The 26,557-nt window shown below is 41.8% G+C and overlaps 1 long non-coding RNA gene and 2 other non-coding genes across 7 annotated transcripts; all 3 read left to right on the plus strand.

The window, feature by feature from the left end:
• The first annotated feature begins 14,625 nt into the window (after positions 1 to 14,625).
• On the plus strand, positions 14,626 to 20,076 carry LOC115148601 (uncharacterized). 5 transcript variants are annotated; one of them, XR_003866703.1, is made up of 6 exons: positions 14,626 to 14,842; positions 16,275 to 16,353; positions 16,559 to 16,619; positions 18,427 to 18,514; positions 19,121 to 19,168; positions 19,459 to 20,076. It is a non-coding gene; the product is annotated as an uncharacterized LOC115148601 (long non-coding RNA). The 5 variants fall into 5 exon arrangements; XR_003866702.1 differs by having other exon boundaries at positions 16,573 to 16,619; XR_003866705.1 differs by having other exon boundaries at positions 16,308 to 16,353; positions 16,573 to 16,619.
• LOC115149713 (small nucleolar RNA SNORA18) lies at positions 18,915 to 19,048 on the plus strand. Its single transcript, XR_003866965.1, has one exon. It is a non-coding gene; the product is annotated as a small nucleolar RNA SNORA18 (small nucleolar RNA).
• Positions 19,556 to 19,695, plus strand: LOC115149712 (small nucleolar RNA SNORA8). Its single transcript, XR_003866964.1, has one exon. It is a non-coding gene; the product is annotated as a small nucleolar RNA SNORA8 (small nucleolar RNA).
• Positions 20,077 to 26,557: the final 6,481 nt, after the last annotated feature.

A 26,557-nucleotide genomic window follows, 5' to 3' on the forward strand; every position in this document is an offset into this window, starting at 1 on the left:
TTAGGTTGGTGCGCCGGGAGTACGCACCGTTGGAGGGGGGGTACTGTCACGCCCTGACCAGGTGAACTCTTCTATTTTGGTCAGGGTGTGGCATTTCTATAGTTTATTTTCTATGTTTTTGGTATAGCCTTGCTTTGGGGCGTATTTCTATGTTGGGTTCTGTCGATTCCCAATCAGAGACAGCTGTCGCTAGTTGCCTCTGATTGGGGAATCATATTTAAGTTCCTTTTCCCCCCCACGATGTTTGTGGGTTGTTGTCTCTTTGTTTGAGCAAGTAACGTATCGGTATTTTTCTTGAATTTTGTGTACATGTTTAATTCCATGGTGTTGAATAAACATGTGTTCGCTCCCAGCTGCGTTTTGGTCCGCTTCCTCGTCACCAGACGCCGAACGTTACAGGACCACACAGCATATCATCACGATGGTTATTGTAAGAGACATATGTAAAATCAAATTTATAGAAGATTTTGGTTGATTTGTTATTGAATAGAAATCTATGGAAACTATTTATGGTTTATGTTTGTATAGAAATTGCCTTTTTATTGCTATTGTGACACCTGGTGGACACCATTTGGGTTTACCTGTAGGACCGCATTTAATGAGTTATGGGTAAAGATGGTGTTCGAGATACTTTTGGTTATGTAGTGTATGTGGACACGTGCTCGTAGAACATCTCATTCCAAAATCATGGGCATGAATATGGAGTTGGTTCCCCCTTTGCTGCTTTAACAGCCTCCACTCTTCTGGGAAGGCTTTCCGCTAGATGTTGGAACATTGCTGCGGGGACTTGCTTCCATTCAGCCGCAAGAGCATTAGCGAGGTCGGGCATTGATGTTGGGCGATTAGGCCTGGCTCGCTGTCGGCGTTCTAATTCTTCCCAAAGGTGTTCGGTGGGGTTGAGGTCAGGGTTCTCCAGTCAGGCCAGTTCTCCAGGCAGGCCAGTCAAGTTCTCGACAAAGCATTTTTGTACTATGGACCTCGCTTTGTGCACGGGGGCATTGTCATGCTGAAACAGGAAAGGGCGTTCCCCAAACTGTTGCCACAAAGTTGGAAGCACAGAATCATCTAGAATGTCATTGTATGCTGTAGCGTTTAGATTTCCCTTCACTGGAACTAAGGGGCCTAGCCCGAACTATGAAAAGCAGCCCCAGACCATTATTCCTCCTCCACCTAACTTTACAGTTGGCATTATGCATTCGGGGAGGTAGCGTTCTCCTGGCATCCGCCAAATCCAGATTTGTCTGTCGGCCTGCCAGACGGTAAAGCTTGATTCATCACTCCAGAGAACGCGTTTCCACTGCTTCAGAGTCCAATGGCAGCGAGCTTTACACCACTCTAGCCAACGCTTGGCATTTCACATGGAGATCTTAGGCTTGTGTGTGGCTGCTCGGCCATGGGAACCCATTTCATGAAGCTCCCAACGAACAGTTCTTGTGCTGACGTTGCTTCTAAAGGCAGTTTGGAACTCAGTAATGAGTGTTGCAACCGAGGACAAATTATTTTTACTCACTGCGCACTTTAGCACTCAGCGGTCCTGTTCTGTGAGCTTGTGTGGCCTACCACTTCGCGGCTGAGCGTTGTCCTAGATGTTTCCACTACATAATAGCAGCATTTACAGTTGACCGGGGAAGCTCTAGCAGGGCAGAAATTTGATGAACTGACTTGATGGAAAGGTGGCATTCTATGACGGTGCCACATTGAAAGTCACTGAGCAGTACGGCCATTTTACTGCCAATGTTTGTCTATGGAGATTACATGGCTGTGTGCTTGATTTTATACACCTGTCAGCAACGTGTATGGCTGAAATAGCCTAATCCACTAATTTGAAGGTTTGTTCACATACCTTTGTATATATAGTGTAATTGGAATAGGTGTAAGAAGTGGTGTATTCATTACGCTGATTCTGTTGCAAAACATTTCATCTGTTGCACAATATTTTGCAACAGAATCGGCGTAATGAATACAACCCTGTATAGAAGACAAACAGTTCTCAACCATGTAAATCATTCATATGTGTTTTATTTCAACCCTTTTTAACCTTTGTGTATTTTCCTTTATTTACATTATTACTATCTTGGAACCTGTTAGAACACCTGGACTATATTCAAGCATTAATGCCAAATTGGGTGTGGTATATGGCGAATATACCATGGCTAAGGGCTGTTCTTACGCACGAAACAACGCGGAGTGCCTGGATACAGCCCTTAGCCATGGTATATTGGCCATATTTGACAACCTCCTGAGGTTCCTTATTGCTATTATAAACTGCTCACCAACATAATTGGAAGAGTAAAAATACATGTTTTGTCATACTCATGGTATACGGTCTGATATACCACGGCTTTCAGCCAATCAGCATTCAGGGCTCGACCCACCCAGTTTATAATGTTTGCTTTTCCATTTATCAACCTGAAGTTGTGTGACAACCCAGACAATTCTTTGTGAGTAATACATATAATTTAACTGCAACAAATCTCATGTCTCTCAATGGGGAAACATGTTGGAACTAACCCTGTAAAGGCATCTATAGAAGTGGCGTAGTTAAAATGTTTGACAATTGTTTAAAGCTATAATATTTGAGCATAAAGGCATTTCCACTGCCATTTCTTGCATAATACATTTTACAGACACAAAAAGATCCTACCAATGTCTGTCAACATTTATCAAATTGTACCGGCATTTCCTTTTAGTGATGAAGTCACTAGTGATGAAGTCACTTTCTTCCACTTTGAGCCATGACATTTTGACATACATATCAGTAATGTTAGCTCTCCGTGTACTTTTAAGGGCCAGCCATGCTGCCCTGGTCTGAGCCAATTGTAATTTTCCTAAGTCCCTCTTTGTGGCACCTGACCACACTACAGAACAGTAGTCCAGGTGTGTCAAAACTAGGGCCTGTAGGACCTGCCTTGTTGATAGTGTTGTTAAGAAGGCACAGCAGAGCTTTATTATGGACAGACTTTTCCCCATCTTAGTTACTGTTGTATCAATATATTTTGACCATGACAGTTTACAATCCAGGGTTACTCCAAGCAGTTTAGTCACCTCAACTTGCTCAATTTCCACATTCATTGCAAGATTTAGTTGAAGTTTAGGGTTTAGTGAATGATTTGTCACAAATACAGTGCTTTTAGTTTTAGAAATATCTAGGACTAACTTATTCCTTGCCACCCATTCTGAAACTAACTCCTGCACTTTGTAAAGTGTTGCAGTAATTGCAGTCGCTGTAGTAGCTGACGTGTATAGTGTTGAGTTATCCGCATACATAGACACACTGGCTTTACTCAAAGCTCGACTCCGGGATGCTGGCCTTCTAGGCAGAGTTCCTCTGTCCACTGTCAGTGTTCTTTTGCCCAACTTAATCTTTTCTTTTTATTGGCCAGTATGAGATATGGCTTTTTCTTTGCAACTCTGCCTAGGACAGCATCCCGGAGTCGACTCTTCACTGTTGTCGTTGAGACTGGTGTTTTGCGGGTACTATTTAATGAAGCTGCCAGCTGAGGACTTGTGAGGTGTCTGTTTCTCAAACTAGACAGCCTAATGTACTTGTCCTCTTGCTCAGTTGTGCACCAGGGCCTCCCACTCATTTTTCTATTCTGGTTAGAGGCAGTTTGCGCTGTTCTGTGAAGGGAGTAGTACACAGCGTTGTACGAGATCTTCAGTTTCTTGGCATTTTCTCGTATGGAATAGCCTTCATTTCTCAGAACAAGAATATACTGACAAGTTTTAGAAAAAAGGTCTTTGTTTCTGCCAATTTTGAGCCTGTAATCGAACCCAAAAATGCTGAGACTCCAGATAACCAACTAGTCTAAAGAAGGCCAGTTTTATTGATTCTTTAATCAGCACTACCGTTTTCAGCTTTGAATAGCTAACACAACGTGCCATTGGAACACTGGGGGGATAGTTGCTGATAATGGGCCTCTGTACGCCTATGTAGATATTCTATATAAAATCTGCCGTTTCCAGCTACAATAGTCGTTCCAACATTAACTATGTCTACACTGTATTTCTGATCAATTTTATGTTATTTTAATGGACCAAAAATGAGCTTTTCTTTCAAAAACAAGGACATTTCTAAGTGACCCCAAACTTTTGAATGGTAGTGTATATTTTTCAATTGTGCCGTGATTTTTTTACATACATTTTTTTGTAACAGTATTTTTATTGGAGTTTCACAATTTTCACCCATATTAAGAGATACAAAGACAAGGCAAAAAAAAACAGCACTCACTTACACATATCCGTATGTATGCACGCACGTACACACACACCATTTTCCTCTCCCCGCTTGTCTCACCCCATCCCCCTCGTTGCGTCTCTCAATACATACATTTTAAACAAACATAAACAGAAAAAAATAATAACAATAAAATTAAAATAAAAACATAATAAATAAATAAAATAAAATAAAAAGCTCAGTTTAAACCAAGAAGTTGAGCTCCCCACATGGACCGTACAGTGTAATTCTGAAATACATAGATCACCATTCTAAGAGAATCCTTGCAGCATAATAGCTGATACTTCAGGTTCTAGGTAATTTAGGTAAGGTTCCCATACTTTGTAGAACTTAGAATGCAATGTACATGTCAAATATTCCAGCGGCACCCATTCAAATAGTATCTTATGCCAATCTTTAATAGAGGGAACCTTATCACTAATCCACTGTAAAAGTATGTTTTTCCTCGCTGCTAAGGTGAGGATGTTGTAAAGCCTCCTCTTACCCACAGAAGTTACATGCCTACTAGGGAGACCTAACAGTAGAGAAACTGGGTCCAATTCTAGATCGACCCCTAGGATCTTTTCAATTTCTTGCAGAACACCAGACCAATATCTTTGCATTTTGGTACATGACCATAAACAATGTGTTAGGGTGCCTGTATCAGTTTTACATTTTTGAGACACTGAGGAGAGGAGGAAGAGGGGCTAAATGCATGTCTGCGATTTGGGGATATATGCAATCTGTGTATTATTCTTAATTGAATTGCTCTAGTACGATTACATATAGATATTGTTTTTGCATATTTCCAAATGTCCTCCCACATCTCTTCGTCAATGGTAACAGACAGTTCTTTCTCCCACACTTGTTTCACCCTCTGTGTGTCGACAGCGGAAAAGGACCTTAAAGCATCATAAAACAGACTTACAGACATTTTCCTTTGTGGGGAAAAAAGCATTCTTTCAATGACAGACATATCAGGGTTGCCAATTAAGGTGGTGCTCTTCAGAATATAATGTCTTACTTGTAGGAAACGGAAAAAGTCCTGCTTTGGGAGTTGATATTTCTCGACCATCTGCTCAAATGACAATAAAATCTTATCCGCAAATAAGTCATTTAGTCTGCGTATGCCCTTATTAAGCCAAACGTTAAAGCCAGCATCCAGCAATCCTGGGACAAAATCTGGGTTGTTAAGAATTGGGGTAAGAGCAGAGGTTAGTTTGGACCTTCCCAGGAAACGTTGAACTGACCTCCATACTTTGAGTGTGTTAAGTGTAATGGGGTTGTTACAGTGATCTTTTACAGACTTGAAACTTGTGAAAAACAAAAGGTCCTGTAAAGGGTATTTTGAAAGAGAAGTCTCAATGTCTAACCAAATAGAGGAGTCATCGTTTGTGATCCAGTCTGAAATATAACATAGGTGGGCACACCACTGATAGAACCTGATATTGGGCAGATCCAAGCCACCCATAGAACTTGGCAGCTGCAATATTGCCATCTTAAGTCTTGCCATGCGTTTACTCCATATAAAGGAACTTAGCCATCCATTTACATCCTTTATTACCTTATTGGAGAGTAATACTGGGATCATTTGGATTGGGTAAAGTAGCCTAGGTAAAATGTTCATTTTCAAGAGGGATATTCTACCCAACCATGAAATCGGAAGAGAGTTCCAGCGCTCCAGATCCTGTCTTACTGTGTCAAACAAGGGAACAAATTTGGCTTTGTACATTTGTTGGAATTTAGGAGTTACAAATATACCCAGATACGTAAAACCTGAGGGAGACCATTTAAAAGGGAAGGGGGGAGAAGTATTAGGTACAGAGTGAAGGTTACCAAGTGGCATAGCCTCTGATTTAGTTAGGTTAATCTTGTAGCCTGAGAATTCGCTGAATAACTCAATAATATTACTAAGAGATGTGATTGAAGTCTCGGGATTAGAAATGAATATCAGGACATCATCAGCATACAAGCTTATTTTATGGTGAACATCACCAATGAGCAGCCCCTGTATAGCAGGCGTTACCCTGATGGCCTCGGCCAGTGGTTCCATAACAAGTGCAAATAGGAGGGGGGACAAAGGACAGCCCTGTCTGGTACCTCTGTGTATAGAGAAGCTATTTGACCGTAGTCCATTAGTAAGGACAGCAGCCTGAGGATCATCATATAAAACTTTCACCCATTTTATAAAGTTGTCCCCAGACCAAATTTATTTAGAGCAAAGAATAGGTAAGACCACTCCACACGATCAAATGCTTTCTCAGCATCTAGGGAGAGCACAAGACCATCCATAGCACTTCGTTGGTAGACTTCAATTACATTAAGGAGCCGTCTGACATTGTTACATGACCTACGTCCCTTAATGAAGCCAGTTTGGTCTCCTTTCACAATTAGTGGCAGTGAGTTCTCTAATCTTGTGGCTAGAATTTTAGAAAGCAATTTTCTATCCACATTCAGAAGGGAAATTGGTCTGTACGAGGAACAAGACTCCGGACATTTTCCCTTTTTGAGAATAAGTGAAATGTTGGCTTCTCGCAGCGTTTGGGGTAGCTGGTCATTTGAAAATGAGTGGTTAAACATATCACGCAATGGCTCAAGGATCAGGCCATGGAACTCTTTATAGAACTCACTACAAAACCCGTCCGGTCCTGGGGCCTTACCATTTTGCAGATTCTTAATTGTGGACATTATCTCTTCCTCAGTAATAGGGGCATTAAGGAGAGACTTCTGTTCTTCGGAGATAGTAGGGAGCTCAATCTTAGAAAATAAGTTCTCCATTAACTTGGGTGCGTCACTTGGCAGTTCTGAGGTGTAAAGATTTGCATAAAATTTCTTAAATGAGTCATTTATCAATTTATTTTCATATAAATGATTGCCATCAGAATCAGTAATAGCCGCAATTGACTGTGAGTCAGCTCTCTTTTTAGTTAGGTACGCCAAGTACTTTCCTGGCTTATCGCCATGTTCATATAGCTTTTGCTTGACAAATCTCATTTTCTTTTCAGCGTCCTGTGTTAGGAGGGAGTCCAGCGTTGATCTAATGACTGATATTTCCTTTAATAGGGCAGGAGTGGGAGTTTTAATGTAGTCCTTCTCTTTAGTACCTAATTCACCCTCTAGTGTTTTTTGCTTTTCCCGCTTTTTCCGCCTCTTAGTGGCTGCATATGACATAATCAAACCCCTGGCGTATGCCTTACAGGTTTCCCAAAGGAGTGAGGGGTTATCTGTTGATTGAGAGTTAACAGAGAAAATAAATATTCATTATGGAAATGCTCTGCCCTTGTAAACTACCATTAATTATAACAAAGCGACCCAATTTATCTTTCACACACTTCAAGACCTTAAGTGGTAGGTTATTTTTCACAAGAATTGCTACACCTCTACTTCTGGATGTAAATGATGAGAAAAACACTTGACCAAACCCCCCTTGTTGTAATTTCAGATGCTCCTTATCATTCAAATGAGTTTCTTGTAACAGGGCAATATCAATATTTTATTTTTTCAAAAAGGATAGTACCTTCTTCCTTTTAATGGGGTTATGGCTCCCTCTAATGTTCCATGTACATACACGTAGTCTGTTACCTGCCATTGCGCTTTGACCATTCAATATCCAGACTGAATCCTACTGTAAAAATGGAGTGGTACCTTTTTCCATGTGTTGAACTCTCCTCTATCTCACTGAGCGTAAACAAACGATATGAACCCTGAACTCGAACTATACTAAACCCAAAAATTAAACATGTAAAGATCCAAAAGGGGGTTTTCCCACTAGCTAACATGCAGGGGATTTCAACTTTCCAATGTAGACTCTTAAGTCCGCATTGCCACTCAATAGCCTCATCCTTTATATATGTGGAAATTAAAATCAATAGAAGAAGATTGAGGCTCTTCCACCTAAAACCAAGCCTGGGCACCAATATAGGTTCACACATATCTCAGTCTGAGCTACGGCGGCAGTTACTTTAGCAAGAAAAATAATACCGATACGAATATTACTGAACAGGAGCACATGAGAACTTACACCACTGTTTCATGATCAGATTCAAAATAAAATAAGACGTTATCCAATGCTGCGGAGGTGCAGCTTAAGGTTATTTACCCGAGAGAGTCAATAAACGCAGCAGCCTCTTCAGATGTGTAGAGTTTTTTTAGGCGATCCGTTGACCATAATCTTCAATGTGGCCGGGTACAGCAGTGCGTAGTCGATCTTCATTCTCTTGAGTCGAGCCTTCACCTCATCAAACGCTTTGCGCCTTCGTACAACCGCTGTGGAATAATCATTGAAGAATGAGACCTTTGGACCTTTACGTTGACTACCGTCAGAACCGATGTTTCTAGCCGCATCCATGACGCGCTGCTTGTCGGTAAAGTTGTGGAACTTTATAACCACTGGTCGTGGGCGCTGATTGGGACCGGGTATCGGTGCTTGAGAGCGATGTGCTCTGTCTAGCTTCACACGACCAGCCTTAGTGTCCATTTGTAGGTAGCCAGGGATCCATTCCTCCCAAAATTTTACTGAATGTGTCCCTTCAGAATTTTCCGGGAGTCCCACAACACGGATATTGCATCTGCGTCCTCGATTATCCAAGTCGTCAATGTGCTCCGCCATTTCGCGCACCTGCTTCTCAAGTGCTTTTATCTTAGTGTCCATGGATGTAGTTGAAGTTTCCACAGTAGCAATTCTTCCTTCCGCCTCATCAACACGTTTGACAACCCTCTGTAGTTCAGCTGAATGGCCTGCTATTGCTTCCAGGACCGTTCTTATCTTAACATCGATCACTTTAGTAATGTTATCTGTCATCCTTTGAATCACCAGGTCCATTGTGCCTGGATCCGCAATGTTGTTAGATTCGCTAACGTTAGCTAGCTCCTCCTGCACATCTACAGGGATGGCGGTTTTGGTCGACTTCTTAGTAGCTCTGTTGGGCATGTTGTCGGAGATTTTTGAGAAATAGTCGCCAAGACTCATTGTAGGGAACTTATTTAGCCAATTCTACCACTTTTTCAAGCTAGGAGATTAATGTAAGAATATAAATTTACAAACACCGCGTGAGCTCGCTGAAACACCGTGTTCTCTCTACGGCGCCATTTTGTTCCCCCCTTTACATACATTTTTAACCTTTCTAATCATATAGTGTCCACAGATTGTGAGCTAAAGATGAAAACCTTTCCTACGAGTATTATTTATGGACTGACTATGGCTTTCCAAATCGCCCAACACTGCTGTTTGTAAGGTTAATTTTAAGTGAATGTTGTGATTTTTTTTAACCATTCCTGAACTGGTGACCAGAAACAAGCTACATAGGGGCAATACCAGAATAAATGATCTAGGGATTCTTAGGGATGCACGATATATCGGTAAGCATATCGGAATCGGCCGACAAAAATGCCAACATCGGCATGGGCCCAATATCTAGTTTAACGCTGATGTGCAAAACCCATGTCAAAGCTGACATTCATACCTATATAATGTAGGTAGATGACGTAGTGACGCCACAAAAAATACAGTGCTACACGTGCAACACAGCATTCTTAACCTAGCCCACAATGTCTGCTGTGTGGATCTATTTTGAAGTTTCTAAGGAAGATAACAAAAAGGCCATGCAACGTTTGTGCTGCTATTATTTCCGGAGGAGGGGAGAAAGTGAAATCGTTTAATACCACAAATCTAATTACTCATTTGAAAGTGCATCATCCCCAGACGTTCAGCGACCACTTAGAACAAAAGCAGAGAAAAACTAGGCGCTCTGTTCCAACAACTAAACAAGTTCAAGTCAAGCAGTCATTTGAAAGGGTAAAAGAAATTCTGCGAGACAACAGTGACACTGCGCACCGAGGAAGAGAGGCCATGGACAGACAGAACTGAAACTTCACTGCTTGACATGTATGATGAAATCCTGGTTGAGAATGAAATGACTGAACAAATTAACAACGAAACAGCACAGCAAGTAAGTGAAAGAAGTAGGTTTTGATTGTTATACTGGTAATGGGGGCATACGAAAATGCCAACAAAATAACTTTTGTTTGTGTGTGTGTGTGTGTGTGTGTGTGTGTGTGTGTGTGTGTGTGTGTGTGTGTGTGTGTGTGTGTGTGTGTACTAAAATGCTTAAAAGGCCGCTCAAATGTTAAATATTGGTTTTTGGCAAGGAAAATATCGTATATCGGTATCGGCTAAAAATGTAATATCGGTGCATCCCTAGTAATTCTGTCTCTTCGCAGCAAAATCTACAGAGCTGAGATTGTTATATGCCCCATATATATAGCATTCTGTTGGTGGCAATAATTTTCCATAATAATTTAAAACTTCTTCAGGCTAGGGTTTTTTTTCCTCCACTTCCTGTCTGACTGACGTACCCATAGTAAACTGCCTGTTACTCAGGCCCAGAAGCCAGGATATGAATAGAATTGGTACCCATGGATAGAAAACACTTTGACGTTTGTAGAAATGTTAAAATAATGTATGAGACTATAACACAATTGATATGATAGGAGAAAATCCAAAGAAAAAACAGCCAGAATTTTCTTTTTTTGAGAGCCCATGCTCTTCCAATGGAAGGTGTAGGGTCATATCCAAATCCAGCTCCCAGATTACAATTCCTATGGCTTCCACTAGATGTCAATAGTCTTTGTTCAATGTTTCAGGCTTGTTTCTTCCCAAACGAGGAAGAATTTTGAGTTTTAGTACTGGGAGTCAGAGTTGGAAATCAGTCTGTGCGTGCAACGAAGACGACGCTCACCTGCGAATTTGACTTTTCTATTAAACATTCTTTCCGTATGAAATATAATTTAATTACATGTTAGAGTACCTGAGGATTGAATATACACATTTTGACTATACACATAGTCATGAATGAGTGGAATGAGTGGATTACTCAAATCGATTGCACCAACTAAACAGACATTTTGGGATATAAAGAAGGATTTTATCTAACAAAATGTCCATGCATGTTGTAGCTGGGACCCTTTGGATGACAAATCAGAGGAATATTTTCAAAAAAGTAAGTGAATATTTAATAGCTATTTGTGATTTTATGAAGCCTGTGCTGGTTGAAAGATATTTTGATGTGGGGTGCCGTCCTCAAACAATCGCATGGCATGCTTTCGCTGTAAAGCCTATTGTAAATTGGACAATTCAGTTAGATGAACAAGACTAAGCTTTTAACCGATATAAGACACTTGTATGGACCTAAATGTTTAATATCCCACATTTTTATGATTATTTATTTGAATAGCGCGCCCTCCAATTTCACCGGAAGTTGTCGACAGGTGTTCCGCTGGTGGGACGCCTAGTCCTAAATTGAAAGCTCTAAATATTGAATGAAGTGTTATTTTTTTGTACCAGTTCATAAACCATGTGCCATGGAATCGGTACATCAAAAATCTCTTCGCATTTATTTTGCAAACTCTATGGCGCAGCAACATTTTTGTCCTCAAATGAAACTGGCATATTTTTCTATTTATGCCAATTTCTGTCATCCAATTACTATCGTTAATATATGGCAGGCAAGCAATTTCCCTACCTTCTCCCTTTTCCACTTGCCTCCATTTTTGTGGTAATGCTGCAATCAGTTGGTTGTAATTTTGGATTGAGCAGATTTTCCCATATATTTTTGATAGCTGCAGATGTGACTTAACTCCACCATTTCTATTCATAATATCATTAATAAATGTAATTTTAAAAAATCCATAAAGAATGTTTTTTACTAATCGGTATATTTGAGTTGAACCATAACATTTTCTGCAGGATAAAACCGAAATCGTAACCAGTTTTGTGTTGCTTGTTTAAGAAAGGGCGATACTTTAAACAAAATTTCACTTTCAATTAGTCGGAAATGAGAAGTTGTAATCTGTATAAAGGCAAAAAGGCAATTTTTTAACAAAGGATAAGCCTTTCTTATTAATGAGTATAACATGTATGACTGAAGCTTTTAGTGAGAGTTTCAAAGGTTTAATATTTAACAATTTTATTCCCCCCAAACGTATATTTATTATATAACTAGGCACGTTTAATTTTGTCTGGCTTAGCATTCCAAATACAATTAAATATTTTTTGCTCATATGATTTAAACGAGTCGTCTGGAGTAGGCAGCACCATTAGTAAGTGAGTAAATTGTGATAGGAACAAAGAGTTAATCAATGTGATTTTTTTCATAAATGAACAAGTGAACAAACCTCTCCATGGTTGCAGAATCTTATCTATTTTTGCAAACGTTCTATTGAAATGTCTCTTTGTTTTCTAGTCCAACAGGAGTGCATCCCTCAGATCATCCGGTGCATGGACATCCTTTGCCAGAATGATACGAGCACAAGCGTCCAGTTATCGAGACTACAGCAGATCGAGCCGGTGGACGGACAGGTCAGTAACTCATCAAATATGATACAATATTGTGTAAAACATTGAATTTGTAGATGGATCAACATTTTTACTTTATTTCCCCTTTTCCCCATTGTTTAGACATGATGCATCAATTAGACAAAATGCATCATGCAGGGATGATTTCTGTGCTTTGAAAGTTACATATTTTGAAAATCTAATTGCTGACAAGCAAAACATTTTGGGACTATGTCAGCAATGGACTAATGAAATAAAAACCAAAAGATTGTTTTGGGTTGGAATTTTCCATTAACCACATTACTTTAGCTGGCTGCTTTGAGTGAAACTTTTATGTAATATAACCTATTCTGGGAACCTAGTGTGTGTGTATGAACAATGTGAAATATTTTCAGACCATTGGCTTCCCTGAAAAAAGGTACTGGCAGGAGGAGCAATATGAGTCTGTCAGAGGTCATCACGCTGGATGGGAATGGTGATGAAGAAGCAGGTGTCCCTTCCAGTGATCTGGAGCGAACCCTGGACCTAGTGCCAGTAAGGATGGTCTTTACTGAGGCGGTAAGACCCCCCCTCCTTAATATAGGAATCCTTCGACTTCACTGCCTCTTCGATGGTAAGGTCCATTGCACAATAGGGACACTTGGCCTCCACAACTGCTGTGGTGCCACACCGGACCATCCGATGAGGCACCCAAGATCCCAGACCTTGAGACCCAAAGCCCTGACTCCTGCACATTCATCCCTGTAGTCATTTTGAATGCCTTGATGGCCTCCTCTTTGTTATCTGTGCCCCACTTAACAGACAACACCCCATCCAACGACAGTGATCTGAGGACACTTTTTAGCAGCAACAGAGTAACGCACTCAGCCCTAACCACTGCTCCATAATTGCTGGCCGTCATCCTCCCTCACCTCATGGTGTGCCAGTTGGGGTTGCTGCACTGTCCAAATGTTGCCTGCCGTATAGCCTCCTGCTGCTCCACCGATGGGGGCATGCCAGCCAGGATGCCTGCATGCCCCAAGTCCCCTTGTTTTTTTTTTAACAATGTCCGGCACAGACTGTGGCGAAATCCTGCACGGAGCCTTCACCTTGCGCTGCCACTTTAAGAGCGCATCAGCAGTCAGAAAGCAGGAGATAAAGATAGCTCTTCCAGCTCTCTGGGAGGGAGCTCTCGGTTGGTGCGGCAGTTTGATCAGGGTGTGCAATGTTGGAAATATCAGAGTTTCCTAGTTCCTACTTGCACTTGAATGCGGCATACGACTTTGTGTCTGTGGTAACTAGTGATAACCGTGACACAGATCTCAATGACTGGAGAGAACACACAAATCTTCAAAAAACAGTGTCAAAAGTCTGTAAGCACAGAATACAGATCCACAACCAATTTTGATGCACAAATGCACATAGCACAGATGTAAATGTTAGGAATTTCTGAATATTTGCTCACAAATCATTTAACATTTGTTCAAATTGTACTTTGTACTATTCTGGTTTTATTTGTGAAATATTTTTAAATATTCCGGGTTTATGGTTTTATTTAGGAAATAGTTGTATATATTCACAGATCCTAGATTTATTTGTGAGTTATGTTTAATATATGCACGGATCATGGTAGACATATTTATAGAATATGGAAACAAATCTCACCCCATTCCTCACTAGTTAACACAGCCACAAAGTCATAAACACTGTCTATTTATATGCATCTTCTTAAAATATTATTTTAAACCTAACCATAATCTTAACCACACTGCTAACCTTATGCCTAACCCTAACCTTAAATTATACTTAAAAAGCGAATTTTTGTTTTCATGCAGTTGTACTATAGCCAATTTTGACTTTGTGGCTGTGCTATCCAGTGGAAACCTCAGGAACGCCTCACCGGCCATATACAGTCATTGGCCAGAGTCGATATGCACGTTTATATGTCGCGTTAATGTGCTAGTCGGAAATTAGAAAACTCTGAAATGTCCGACTTGCTAATTGGTTGTATTTATACACGGGCCGCGTTCAACGAATAATCAAGTCGGACATTTCCGACTAGGATGTGAACGTGGCAATAAACCAGGGTTTCTCGGGGAGGTCGTACATTACCGAGACTTTTCGCGGCATAGTATCCAAGACTATCGATGATTGGTTGTGGTGGTATGGCGTAAAGCGTTTTCTGGTGGCGCTGTGGTATAAAAACCCTTCCGACTACTTGAATAGTCTCATTTGTTCAATGTTCAGAATCGTTCTTTTGTGGCCGAAGGCCAACATAATCTTTCGACGGGACGTTTGTAACTGCAGTAATGAAGGTACATTTGAAATGCCGAGTCATGTTAATTGTATTAATGCATGTTGTGCATTCACAATGTTTAGAAACAATTCTAGGTTCCAATGATGAGTTGTGATCATTTGCTTCCCTGCATCGCGGTTTACAGTATTGCAGATAGCGTGCTACCGGGCTAACGTTTACAAAAAATAACTAACGTTACCTAGTAAGATGCCTAACTACAAGGTAACTAGCTAGTATGGTTAGTAACTACGTTTTGGACATAGCTTGGCTATCGGCTAGTATAATTAGGCCAGACTCCTTCTCAGAGTTTGTAACTAACGTTATGGCTTGCTAACTAATACAAATGTATTTGGAAAATGCGCCGTATACAACAGGTGAAGAACACTTCATTTAAAAAACGATTTAAGAACTATTTGTTAAACATATTTCCTTTTTCACAAACAAGCATTTTCTGTTTCCCCAAGTAGGCATTTAAAAAAAAATACCAGTAACCTTAACACTTAGTGTGATTTGACCCTATTGGTCAAAATGATCATTAGTCTTTCTCTCCATGTTGAACACAATGTAAGTGTGCTTTCTGCATATGTATTTATTGCTTTCTCCACGAGTGGTGCTGGTTTTACTTGTCGAGGGGGGCAGAGCTGGCGTCTTTTCCGTTTCTTGCCATCACCTGTATCCGCTGGAGCCGATTTATCAGATCTGCTGCTCTCGCATGGAGGAGAAGCTTGGGAAAGCTCCTTTTCACCCAAACATAATTCTAAAAGTGCCACCAGAACCAGTCAAAACAAAATACATCAAAGACACTGTTTTGCACCTGTCCAAATATCTATGCACATGAAAACCTCCGGGTCAAAATGACCCACGACATGTTTGTTTACAAAATCTACACAGACATTCCACAACACATTAGTGTCCATATTTTGAAGTTAGGTTCATGACCCTAACTGAGGAAAAGCCATTTCGTTTCTTGGAGAAAAGGGGTTCATTAGTATTTTAGGCAACTCAAATGTGGAAATAGGTCAAATTGACCTGCAACATAATTGGAGGGTTAACGGGCCCAAAGCATGGCTGGCTAACTAATAATGCCATGTGCGTTGTTACTTATGAAGTTGACAATATTCAGTGGGTGAATTCCTTGCATGTGACATGTTTATAGGACAGTCTGGTTTGCTTCCATCTCTGAAAGATTAGTGGTGACAATGAGGCCCGAAACATCCTAACCTGAAGTTAGTGAAATGCAGGCTGTTATTCATCTGATGTGTAGTTGTGGTATTCTAGGACTAAGTATTTTAACCTAGTTAACTAATAGCTAGATTTAGTGTTTGCAAATGTAGGAACTAGGTAATTAACTTCATTACTGAAATCACATTCTTTCAAATGTAATGTTAGATGCCCATAGCTCTGTCAACCCATCCATTTATTTGATGTATGGATTTTACTTGTTCCCTTAGCTCTGTCCCAAATCAACATGACTATCGTTGCAGGAAATGACAGGCCTGCCATCTTGCATTGAGCCAGAAGCTTTGCCATGTAAGACATTTCCTGCCTTGTACATGTCTTTGAGAGCGCAGCGCCAGTCAGGGCCTTGACACCGTGGGCCTTAGTGCTGTAGCAGTGCACATAGCAATCCATTTTCTTGCAACCCACTGCTGTGCTCACCAAGCAGCGGTGTTACTAATGAGACTGGACATCAATCTCGAAATAAATTAATCCAAAGTATTTGCCTTTAATCCAGTGCCTGTCTTTCAGGGAAGAGTTTGATATGATGAAGCCCGTTTCAATCCCAAACTCTTCTGGTACGTAGTTGGAGAACCCCTTAAGCTTGATTTATTTATGGAATTAATGATTGGCTTAAATGTTCAACTGCTCTGAATTGTGATGGAGTTATGCCTCTCTGAACAAACCAGAAACTGAAGCTTTGTAAACCAATGTTCATACAGTTGCAGTCGGAGGTTTACATACACCTTAGCCAATTACATTTAAACTCAGTTTTTCACAATTCATGACATTTAATCAGAGTAAAAAATCCCTGTTTTAGGTCAGTTAGGATCACCACTTTATTTTAAGAGTGTGAAATGTCAGAATAATAGTGGAGAATTATTTATTTAAGCTTTTATTTATTTCATCACATTCCCAGTGGGTTCAGAAGTTTACATACACTCAATTAGTATTTGGTAGCTTTGCCTTTAAATTGTTTAACTTGGGTCAAACATTTCGGGTAGCCTTTCACAAGCTTCCCACAATAAGCTGGGTGAATTCTGGCCCATTCCTCCTGACAGCTGGTGTAACTGAGTCAGGTTTGTAGGCCTCCTTGCTCGCACACGCTTTTTCTGTTCTGCCCACAAATGTTCTATATAATTGAGTTCAGGGCTTTGTGATGGCCACTCCAATACCTTGACTTTGTTCTTAAGCCATTTTGTCACAACTTTGGAAGTATGCTTGGGGTCATTGTCCATTTGGAAGACCCATTTGCGACCAAGCTTTAACTTCCTGACTGATGTCTTGAGATGTTGCTTCAATATATCCACATAATTTTCCGTCCTCATGATGCCATCTGTTTTGTGACATGCACCAGTCCCTCCTGCAGCAAAGCGCCCCACAACATGATGCTGCCACCCCCGTCTTTCACGGTTGGGATGGTGTTCTTCGGCTTGCAAGCATCCCCCTTTTCCCTCCGAACATAACGATGGTCATTATGGCCAAACAGTTATGTTTTTGTTTCATCAGACCAGAGGACATTTGTCCAAAAAAGTACGATCTTTGTCCCCATGTGCAGTTGCAAACTGTAGTTTAGCTTTTTTATGGCGGTTTTGGAGCAGTGGCTTCTTCCTTGCTGAGCAGCCTTTCAGGTTATGTCGATATAGGACTCGTTTTACTGTGGATAGGATATAGATACTTTTGTACCTGTTTCCTCCAGCATCTTCACAAGGTCCTGTGCTGTTCTGGGATTGATTTGCACTTTTCACACTAAAGTACGTTAATCTCTAGGAGACAGAACACGTCTCCTTCCTGAGCGGTATGACGGCTGCGTGGTCCCATGGTGTTTATACTTGTGTACTATTGTTTCTACAGATGAATGTGGTACCTGCAGGCATTTGGAAATTGCTCCCAAGGATGAACCAGACTGGTGGAGGTCTACAATTATTTTTCTGAGGTCTTGGCTGATTTCTTATGATTTTTCCCATGATGTCAAGCAAAGAGGCACTGAGTTTGAAGGAAGACCTTGAAATACATCCACAGGTACACCTCCAATTGACTCAACTGATGTCAATTAGCCTATCAGAAGCTTCTAAAGCCATGACATCATTTTCTGGAATTTCCCAAGCTGTTTAAAGGCACAGTCAACTTAGTGTATGTATGTAAACTTCTGACCCACTGGAATTGTGATACAGTGAAATAATCTGTCTGTAAACAATTGTTGGAAAAATTACTTGTCATGAACAAAGTAGATGTCCTAACCAACTTGCAAGAAACTATAGTTTGTTAACAAGGAATTTGTGGAGTGGTTGAAAAACGAGTTTTAATGACTCCAACCTAAGTGTATGTAAACCTCCGACTTCAACTGTACGTAGTATTAATTTTCCTTTCCATTGATTCCAACAGCTTCGAGGGGCAAAGGTGATTTGACCTGTGTACCTCCTGTTTGTACTGGGCATATGTATGGTCATTGACATGGTGTCATGCCGACTTGGTTAGTACTTGTTTTTCCCAATATTTAAAGCTTGAACCTGTAGCTGTGACACTCACTTCCGTTGGTGATGTTACAAGAGACGTCACTTCAAACAAGCACTTTTTTTTCTTAGACATCATTGCACCAATGATAGAACAGCCGAATGTGCAAAACACTTTATTTTTGATTTTTTAACTGTGATGCAGGATGCTCCTCTGCCCCTTCTCAAACAATTACAAATATGCCTGGTTATGACCAGTGAGCCTGATTCACCGTATGCGGATCTCGGCTTTAATGCATTTAACGCAAAATAACCTTGATGTTCATAGTGAGTATTTTGCCATTTGAAATGCCTAGTTGACTTTTTTGTTCTAATCAAACTCTACATGAGTGCTCCATATTTTAAACCTTTCTATGCCATACTGAGGCCTATCCCGACAGACTCCTAACTGTGGGCCCTAGTCGTTGGAAATGCCTCACAGCACAAGTCTGTGGTTTCGCTTTACCCTCATGGCTACTGCCATTAGCCCTGTGGGATATTACTGCAGTACAAATACTCATAATTGCAGCTCTACTATGAACTAAGGCCACATGTTTCTAATGGCTTTTCTCATCTGTCTGGTGTAGGTCTACCAATTGGCCACCAGATGGCTCTCAACTCCAGATGCCCTTTTGGTGAGTATGAACCCTGATCAGTGTTGATTTCGTTGCGTGAAATCATCTTCTGTTTGTGGGTATATGGGGAGGAATTGACTATGGTCACAGCACTGCATGGTATCTGCAGCCAGTCGTGACTCTAGTTAGTGTTCATTAATCAGTGCAAGAGCAACCTGGGCATATGACATTGTTGGTCTCCATGCCTCTTGTGTGGAGTTCTGGTATATCTGTCGACACATTTCACTTCCCAGCGAGTTTATATCATTGAACTTCCTGTATGCAAATTCAGTCTTGTGTTCTCTTGACAGGACCTTCATGTCAAACGTGCCAAGGGGTCTGAAGGTAATGATTGAAAGTGAGTACTTGTGTTGAGTCTCTTGAAAGCTAGCCAAGGGCCCACTGAGTTGCACTGTATGGTATCTGCAGCCAGCCCTCACCACAGGCTGTTCTGTTCATAACACAGTGCGAGAGTGACTCTGCATCTGGCATCGTTAGGCTCCTGGCTGGTCTGTGCCTGGAGCCCTGGTATTTGTGCTGATACAAACCCATTCTCTCTACGAGCCTACTGTGGGCTGGCTGGCATCCATGGAATGCGAGGCCTCTGGTGGTGCAGTGTCAGAATTCCCCGGCATACCCAACACCAGGCCTGAGCGGCATGCCATGGGCTGCCACAGGGCAAGAACATCTCAGCACTGCGACCAGGCCCAATTACAAAATCTCAAGCCCTCTGACATTTGTCTCCTTTTAGTTGAATCTAAATGTTTTGCTAGTGATGGGCTGCTGACATTATGATTCCCCAATTAAAGCCAAGACAGTCAATGTATCCAAGTAATGCTTGGGGAATTTATACTGAAAAATATAAATGTACCATGTAAAGTGTTGGTTTCATGAGCTGAAATAAAAATCCCTGGCATTTTCTATACACAGAAAGCTCATTTCTCATTTTGTGCACATTTGTTTACATCCTTGTTAATGGTCTTTTCTCCTTAGCCAAGATAATGCATCCACTTGACAGGTGTGGCATATCAAGAAGCTGATTAAACGGTGTAAGCATTACACAGGTGCACCTTGTGCTGGGGACATTAAAAGACCACTCTCAAATGTGCAGTTTTGTCACAATGTCAGATGTCTCATTTGGTGAAATGGTCAAATGTTAACAAAATACACTAGACAGTGCGGAATATTTTTTGGTGGCAAAATGTATTATTTGAGATATTAGGTGGGAATTTAATGCCAAATATAGATATAATAATCTGAGTAGCACAATGACATGTTGCCCTCCCACTTCAACTCACTGGGAAAGCATGCATTTTATTAGGCTACAGATTAAATTAGGAGTACTGCATTGTTGGGATTAGTACTTGAAAGAAGGGCATTTTGCTGTACTTGTGCATGTGACATTAAAACTTGAAGTAATGAACTTCACAGGGTGGTTAAAGTGCAAGGTGATGAGCTTGATGCGCCTTCCCAAAAATATTCTTATTTTCATGACATGCTCATTGATGCTTGGCTTTTTGTCCATAATCTCATGTAGGCTGTATGTGCGCTCTAGCCAACAGCGCTATCGGTGTGCTGGCACACTCGATATATAAACAAATTGTTTTTGTGAGATCCAGCTGAGTTGCAAATGTGATGGAAACCCATTTAACTAAAAAGGTATTTTTCTGTGTATTAAGTCATCATGCATAGCCATATCTGCAATATTCAGAAAACAGTTCTGTAGGAATGAGGTTTATGCAGTAGGCCTAATTATCACAGCAGATTGGCTATATGCCTGCCTGCCAATATTCTTCTCGGACCATATATTTCAAAATTAGATCAGTTGGTGTAGCACTTGCGAAGCACAGCTGAGCATAAATTGAGCGTATTTGCTTTATTTTACTGAACTGATGGCACCTGCATTTGATGGTCATGGTGCTTTCTCTTGAAAGATGCCAGAGTTTCTGAGTTTAATGGCCGTTCAAAAGGATTTTCCCCCAGTTGTCTTAACTTCCTGAGCATTCAAGAGTTCCCAGTTTTGAACATGTCATTAGTCTCAGGAGGGAGCAGCAGATGGTTCAAAATGGGAACACTTTTTGCCTACCCGGTTGGCGGGGCTTCTGAATCAAGTGCACCAACAGCGCAACACAAATTATTAAAACAGTGCAAGCCTTTAGCGTTGGCTTTTCTACATAAATGTTTGGCGATCGACTAGGAATGCCTTGAAGATTGACCGATTGGTGACCACTGATGTATGTGATAATGCAGAGTGAGTGTTTTCAATCTATTGAGTAATTAATAGCTGCTGACCTCGCTTCAGGCATACCAGGACTGGTCATATACCAAGGCTTTTGGGATATTCGGTTCCTGACTTGCCATGGAATTGATCATAAAGTAAACCTTGTTCCAGTCGGTCTCCAGCGCCATACTGGGTTGATCTATTGGGAACATCATTGTTAACTGGAAATTTATTTGCATTAATAACTTTCTGAATTCTCTCTTTCATGTTGGGGCGTGCCTGGCGTAATGAGACGACCAAAGTAAGGTGAGAAACTACTCTGCAATGTGTGCTGGATCATTTTCAAAGGGAGCCTGTCAGGCTTTCCCACTGCTGGTCATTCACGCAGTGATCCCACAGCAGCGCCCCTTGTGACACTGCAGATCCTGTTTGCCATAGGTGGTCTGCAGTCTCCATTAATCTTTTCTTCTGATATTACATCAGTGGTGAAAGTGGCAACCTTTACACATCAGCACCTCTAGATCTATGCCTGTTTAATATGTGTGCATGACAGAAACTGCACAAGCTGTTAATTGACGAGTCATGGGGGTTACAGTATTTCCAATCAACAAGTGATCTTTAGGTTTAAGCCCTGCCTGCACCCATTAAGTTAAGATGTTCATTTCTTCAAACTGATCAAGACTAAATATTTGAAGATGTAGCTCCAAATCTGACCAGATGAGGCTTTCTAATGACAATTTAATTACATCTGAACTAATATTACTACTACTTTACTCAATTGGCTTCTTTTAGATATATGGCTTTTTGTTTTTAGGGATGGTTGACACAGCATATAACACTGTGGTGCGGTTTGAAGCACATCTAACAGGATTTGGAGCAGACCTTAAACCAAGGAGGTACACTGACGTGAGTACTGATGTACAAAGTTTGTGCTTGAAGCTGTGCTATCCTCAATGATTCATATCAGAATCATAAGTTGTCGTTCTGTCATATATACTGAATAAACACAATTTCAATGAGTAACAGTTCATATAAATCGGTCAATTGAAATAAATTAATTAGTCTCTAATCTATGGATTTCACATGACTGGGCAGGGGCACACCCATGGGTGGGACTGGGAGGACATAGGCCCACCCACTGGGGAGCCAGGCCCAGCCAATCAGAACGAGTTTTTCCCCAACAAAAGGGCTTTATTACACACATAAATACTCAGTTATTTTTTATTTCACCTTTATTTAACCAGGTAGGCTAGTTGAGAACAAGTTTTCATTTGCAACTGCGACCTGGCCAAGATAAAGCATAGCAATTCGACACATACAACAACAGAGTTACACATGGAATAAACAAAACATAGTCAATAATACAGTACAAAAAAAAGAAAACAAAAAGTCTATATACAGTGAGTGCAAATGAGGTAAGACAAGGGAGATAAGGCAATAAATAGCAGTTACAATAGTAGTTACAATATAGCAATTAAACACTGGAATGGTAGATGTGCAGAAGATGAATGTGCAAGTAGAGATACTGGGGTGCAAAGGAGCAAGATAAATAAAATAAATACAGTAAGGGGATGAGGTAGATAGATGGGCTATGTGCAGTGATCTGTGAGCTTCTCTGACAGCTGGTGCTTAAAGCTAGTGAGGGAGATATGAGTCTCCAGCATCAGTGATTTTTGCAGTTCGTTCCAGTCATTGGCAGTAGAGAACTGGAAGGAAAGGTGACCAAAGTAGGAATTGGCTTTGGGGGTGACCAGTGAGATATACCTGCTGGAGCGCGTGCTACGAGTGGGTGCTGCTATGGTGACCAGTGAGCTGAGATAAGGTGGGGCTTTACCTAGCAGAGACTTGTAGATAACCTGTAGCCAGTGGGTTTGGCGGTCATTTGAGAAGCCAAGGCTATTGAGTATGCCGAAAAGAATGCAGTGATTGACAGAGTCGAAAGCCTTGGCCAGGTCGATGAAGACGGCTGCACAGTACGGTCTTTTTTTGATGGTGGTTATGATATCGCTTTGGACCTTGAGCGTGGCTGAGGTGCACCCATGACCAGCTCAGAAACCAGATTGCAAAGTGGAGAAGGTACGGTGGGATTCAAAATGGTCGGTGATCTGTTTAACTTGGCTTTCGAAGATTTTTAGAAAGGCAGGGCAGGATGGATATAGGTCTATAACAGTTTGTCTAGAGTGTCTCCCCATTTAAAGAGGCGGATGACCGCGGCAGCTTTCCAATCTTTGGCGATCTCAGACGACACGAAAGAGAGGTTGAATAGGCTAGTAATAGGGGTTGCAACAATTTCGGTGGATAATTTTAGAAAGAGAGGGTCCAGATTGTCTACCCCAGCTGATTTGTAGGGATCCAGATTCTGCAGCTCTTTCAGAACATCAGCTGTCTGGATTTGGGTGAAGTAGAAGCGGTGGGGCAATTTGCTGCAGAGGGTGCTGAGATGTTGGCCGGGGTAGGGGTAGCCAGGTGGAAAGCATGGCCAGCCGTAGAAAAAGGCTTATTGAAATTATTGATTGTCGTAGATTTATCAGTGGTGACAATGTTTCTTATCCTCAGTGCAGTGGGCAGCTGGGAGGAGGTGCTCTTATTCTCCATGGACTTTAGTGTCCAAAACTTTTTGTAATTAGTGCTACAGGATCACATTTCTGTTTGAAAAAGCTGGCCTTTGCTTTCCTAACTGACTGAGTATATTGGTTCCTGACTTCCCTGAAAAGTTGCATATCGCGGGGGCTATTTGATGCTAATGCAGAACGCCACAGGATGTTTTTGTACTGGTCAAGGGCAGTCAGGTCTTGGTTGAACCAAGGGCTATATCTGTTCTTTGTTCAATTTTTTTTTGAATTGGGCATGCTTATTTAAGATGGTGAGGAAAGCACTTTTAAAGAGCAACCAGACATCCTCTACTGACGTGATGAGGTCAATATCCTTCCAGGATACCCGGGCCAGGTCGATTAGAAAGGCCTGCTCACTGAAGTGTTTTAGGGAGCGTTTGACGGTGATGAGTGGTGGTCGTTTGACCGCGGACCCATTACGCACGCAGGCAATGAGGCAATGATCGCTGAGATCCTGGTTGAAGACAGCATAGGTGTATTTAGAGGGCAAATTGGTCAGGATGATATCTAAGAGTGTACCCATGGTTACGGATTTAGGGTTGTACCTGGTAGGTTCCTTGATAATTTGTGAGATTGAGGGCATCTAGTTTAGATTGTAGGACGGCTGGGGTGTTAAGCATGTCACATTTTAGGTCACCTAACAGTACGAACTCTGAAGATAGATAGGGGGGCAATCAATTCACTTATGGTGTCCAGGGCACAGCTGGGGGCTGAAGGGGTATATAACAAGCGGCAAGGGTGAGAGACTTGTTTCTGGAAAGGTGGATTTTTAAAAGTAGAAGCTTGAATTGTTTGGGCACAGACCTGGATAGTATGACAGAACTCTGCAGGCTGTCTCTGCAGTAGATTGCAACTCCACCCCCTTTGGCAGTTCTATCTTGTCAGAAAGTGTTATAGTTAGGGATGTACATTTCAGGATTTTTGGTGGCCTTCCTAAGCCAGGATTCAGACACGACTAGGACATCCGTGTTGGCAGAGTGTGCTAAAGCAGTGAATAAAACAAACTTAGGGAGGAGGCTTCTAATGTTAACATGCATGAAACCAAGGTTTTTACAGTTACAGAAGTCAACAAATGAGAGCGCCTGGGGAATGGGAGTGGTGCTGGGGGCTGCAGGGCCTGGGTTAACCTCTACATCACCAGAGGAACAGAGGAGGAGTAGGATGAGGGTACGGCTAAAGGCTATAATATCTGGTCGTCTAGTGCGTTCGGAACAGAGAGTGAAAGAAGCAGATTTCTGGGCGAGGAAGAATAGATTTAAGGCATAATATAGAGACAAGTGTATGGTAGGATGTGAGTACACTGGAGGTAAACCTAGGCATTGAGTGACAATGGGAGGTTTTGTCTCTAGAGGCAACATTTAAGCCAGGTGAGGTCAGCGCATGTGTGGGGGGGGTGGAACAAAAGGACTAGCTAAAGCATATTGAGCAGGGCTGGAGGCGCTACAGTGAAATAAGATAATAATCACTAACCAAAACAGCAATGGCCAAGGCATATTGACATTAGGGAGAGGCATGTTTAGCCGAGTGATCATAGGGTTCAGTGAGTAGCTAGGCGAGCTGGAGACACGGCAATTCAGACAGCTAGCGGGCCGGGGCTAGCAGGCTAGCAGATGGGCCTCAGGGGGACGTCGCAACGGGAGAGCCTGTTGAAACCCCTTCGGACGGTTACGTCGGCAGACCAGTCGTGATGGATTGGCGGGGCTCCGTGTTGGCAGTAAAAAGGTCCAGGCCAATTGGCAAAATGGGTATTGTAGCCCAATAATTGGCTGATGGACCTCTTCAGCTTGCCGGGAGATGGGCCTAGCTCCAGGCTATCTGGTGCTTGCTTCGGGACAGAGACGTTAGCCAGGAGTAGCCACTCGGATAGCAGCTAGCTAGCTGCGGTGATCCGGTGTAAAGGTTCAGAGTTTGCGGTAGGAATCCGTAGATGTGGCAGAGAAAAAGCAGTCCAATATGCTCTGGTTGATATCACGCTGTGCAGACTGGCAGGAATTGACCGGGCTGAGGCTGGCTGATGACCGCTAGCAGTGGCTAACTGACTACTAGCTAGTAGCTAGTTAGCTGGCTAGCTTCTGATGGGTTTTCCGGTTCTAAAGTGTAAAAAAATAGCAGATCCGTACCACATTGGGCAAGGCGGGTTGCAGGAGAGTATGTTCATCAGCTATCTGGTGGTTGGTCTGGGATGATCCCGCAGGTGAAGAAGCCTGATTTGGAGGTTCTGGGCTGGCGTGGTTACACATGGTCTGTGGTTATGAGGCCGGTTGGATGTATTGTCAAATTCTCAAAAATGATGTTGGAGGTGGCTTATTGTAGAGAAATTAACATTAAATTCTCTGGCAACAGCTCTGGTGGACATTCCTGCAGTCAGCATGCCAATTGCATGCTCCCTCAACTTGAGACTTCTGTGGTGTTGTGACAAAACTGCACATTTTAGAGTGGCCTTTAATTGTCCGCAGCACAAGGTGCGCCTCTGTAATGATCATGCTGTTTAATCAGCTTCTTGATATGCCACACCTGTCAGGTAGATGGGATTCTTGGTGAAGGAGAAATGCTCACTAACTGGGATGGAAACAAAAT

This window comes from Salmo trutta, chromosome 15 (assembly GCF_901001165.1).
Source record: "Salmo trutta chromosome 15, fSalTru1.1, whole genome shotgun sequence".
In the NCBI taxonomy this organism is placed as follows: domain Eukaryota; kingdom Metazoa; phylum Chordata; class Actinopteri; order Salmoniformes; family Salmonidae; genus Salmo; species Salmo trutta.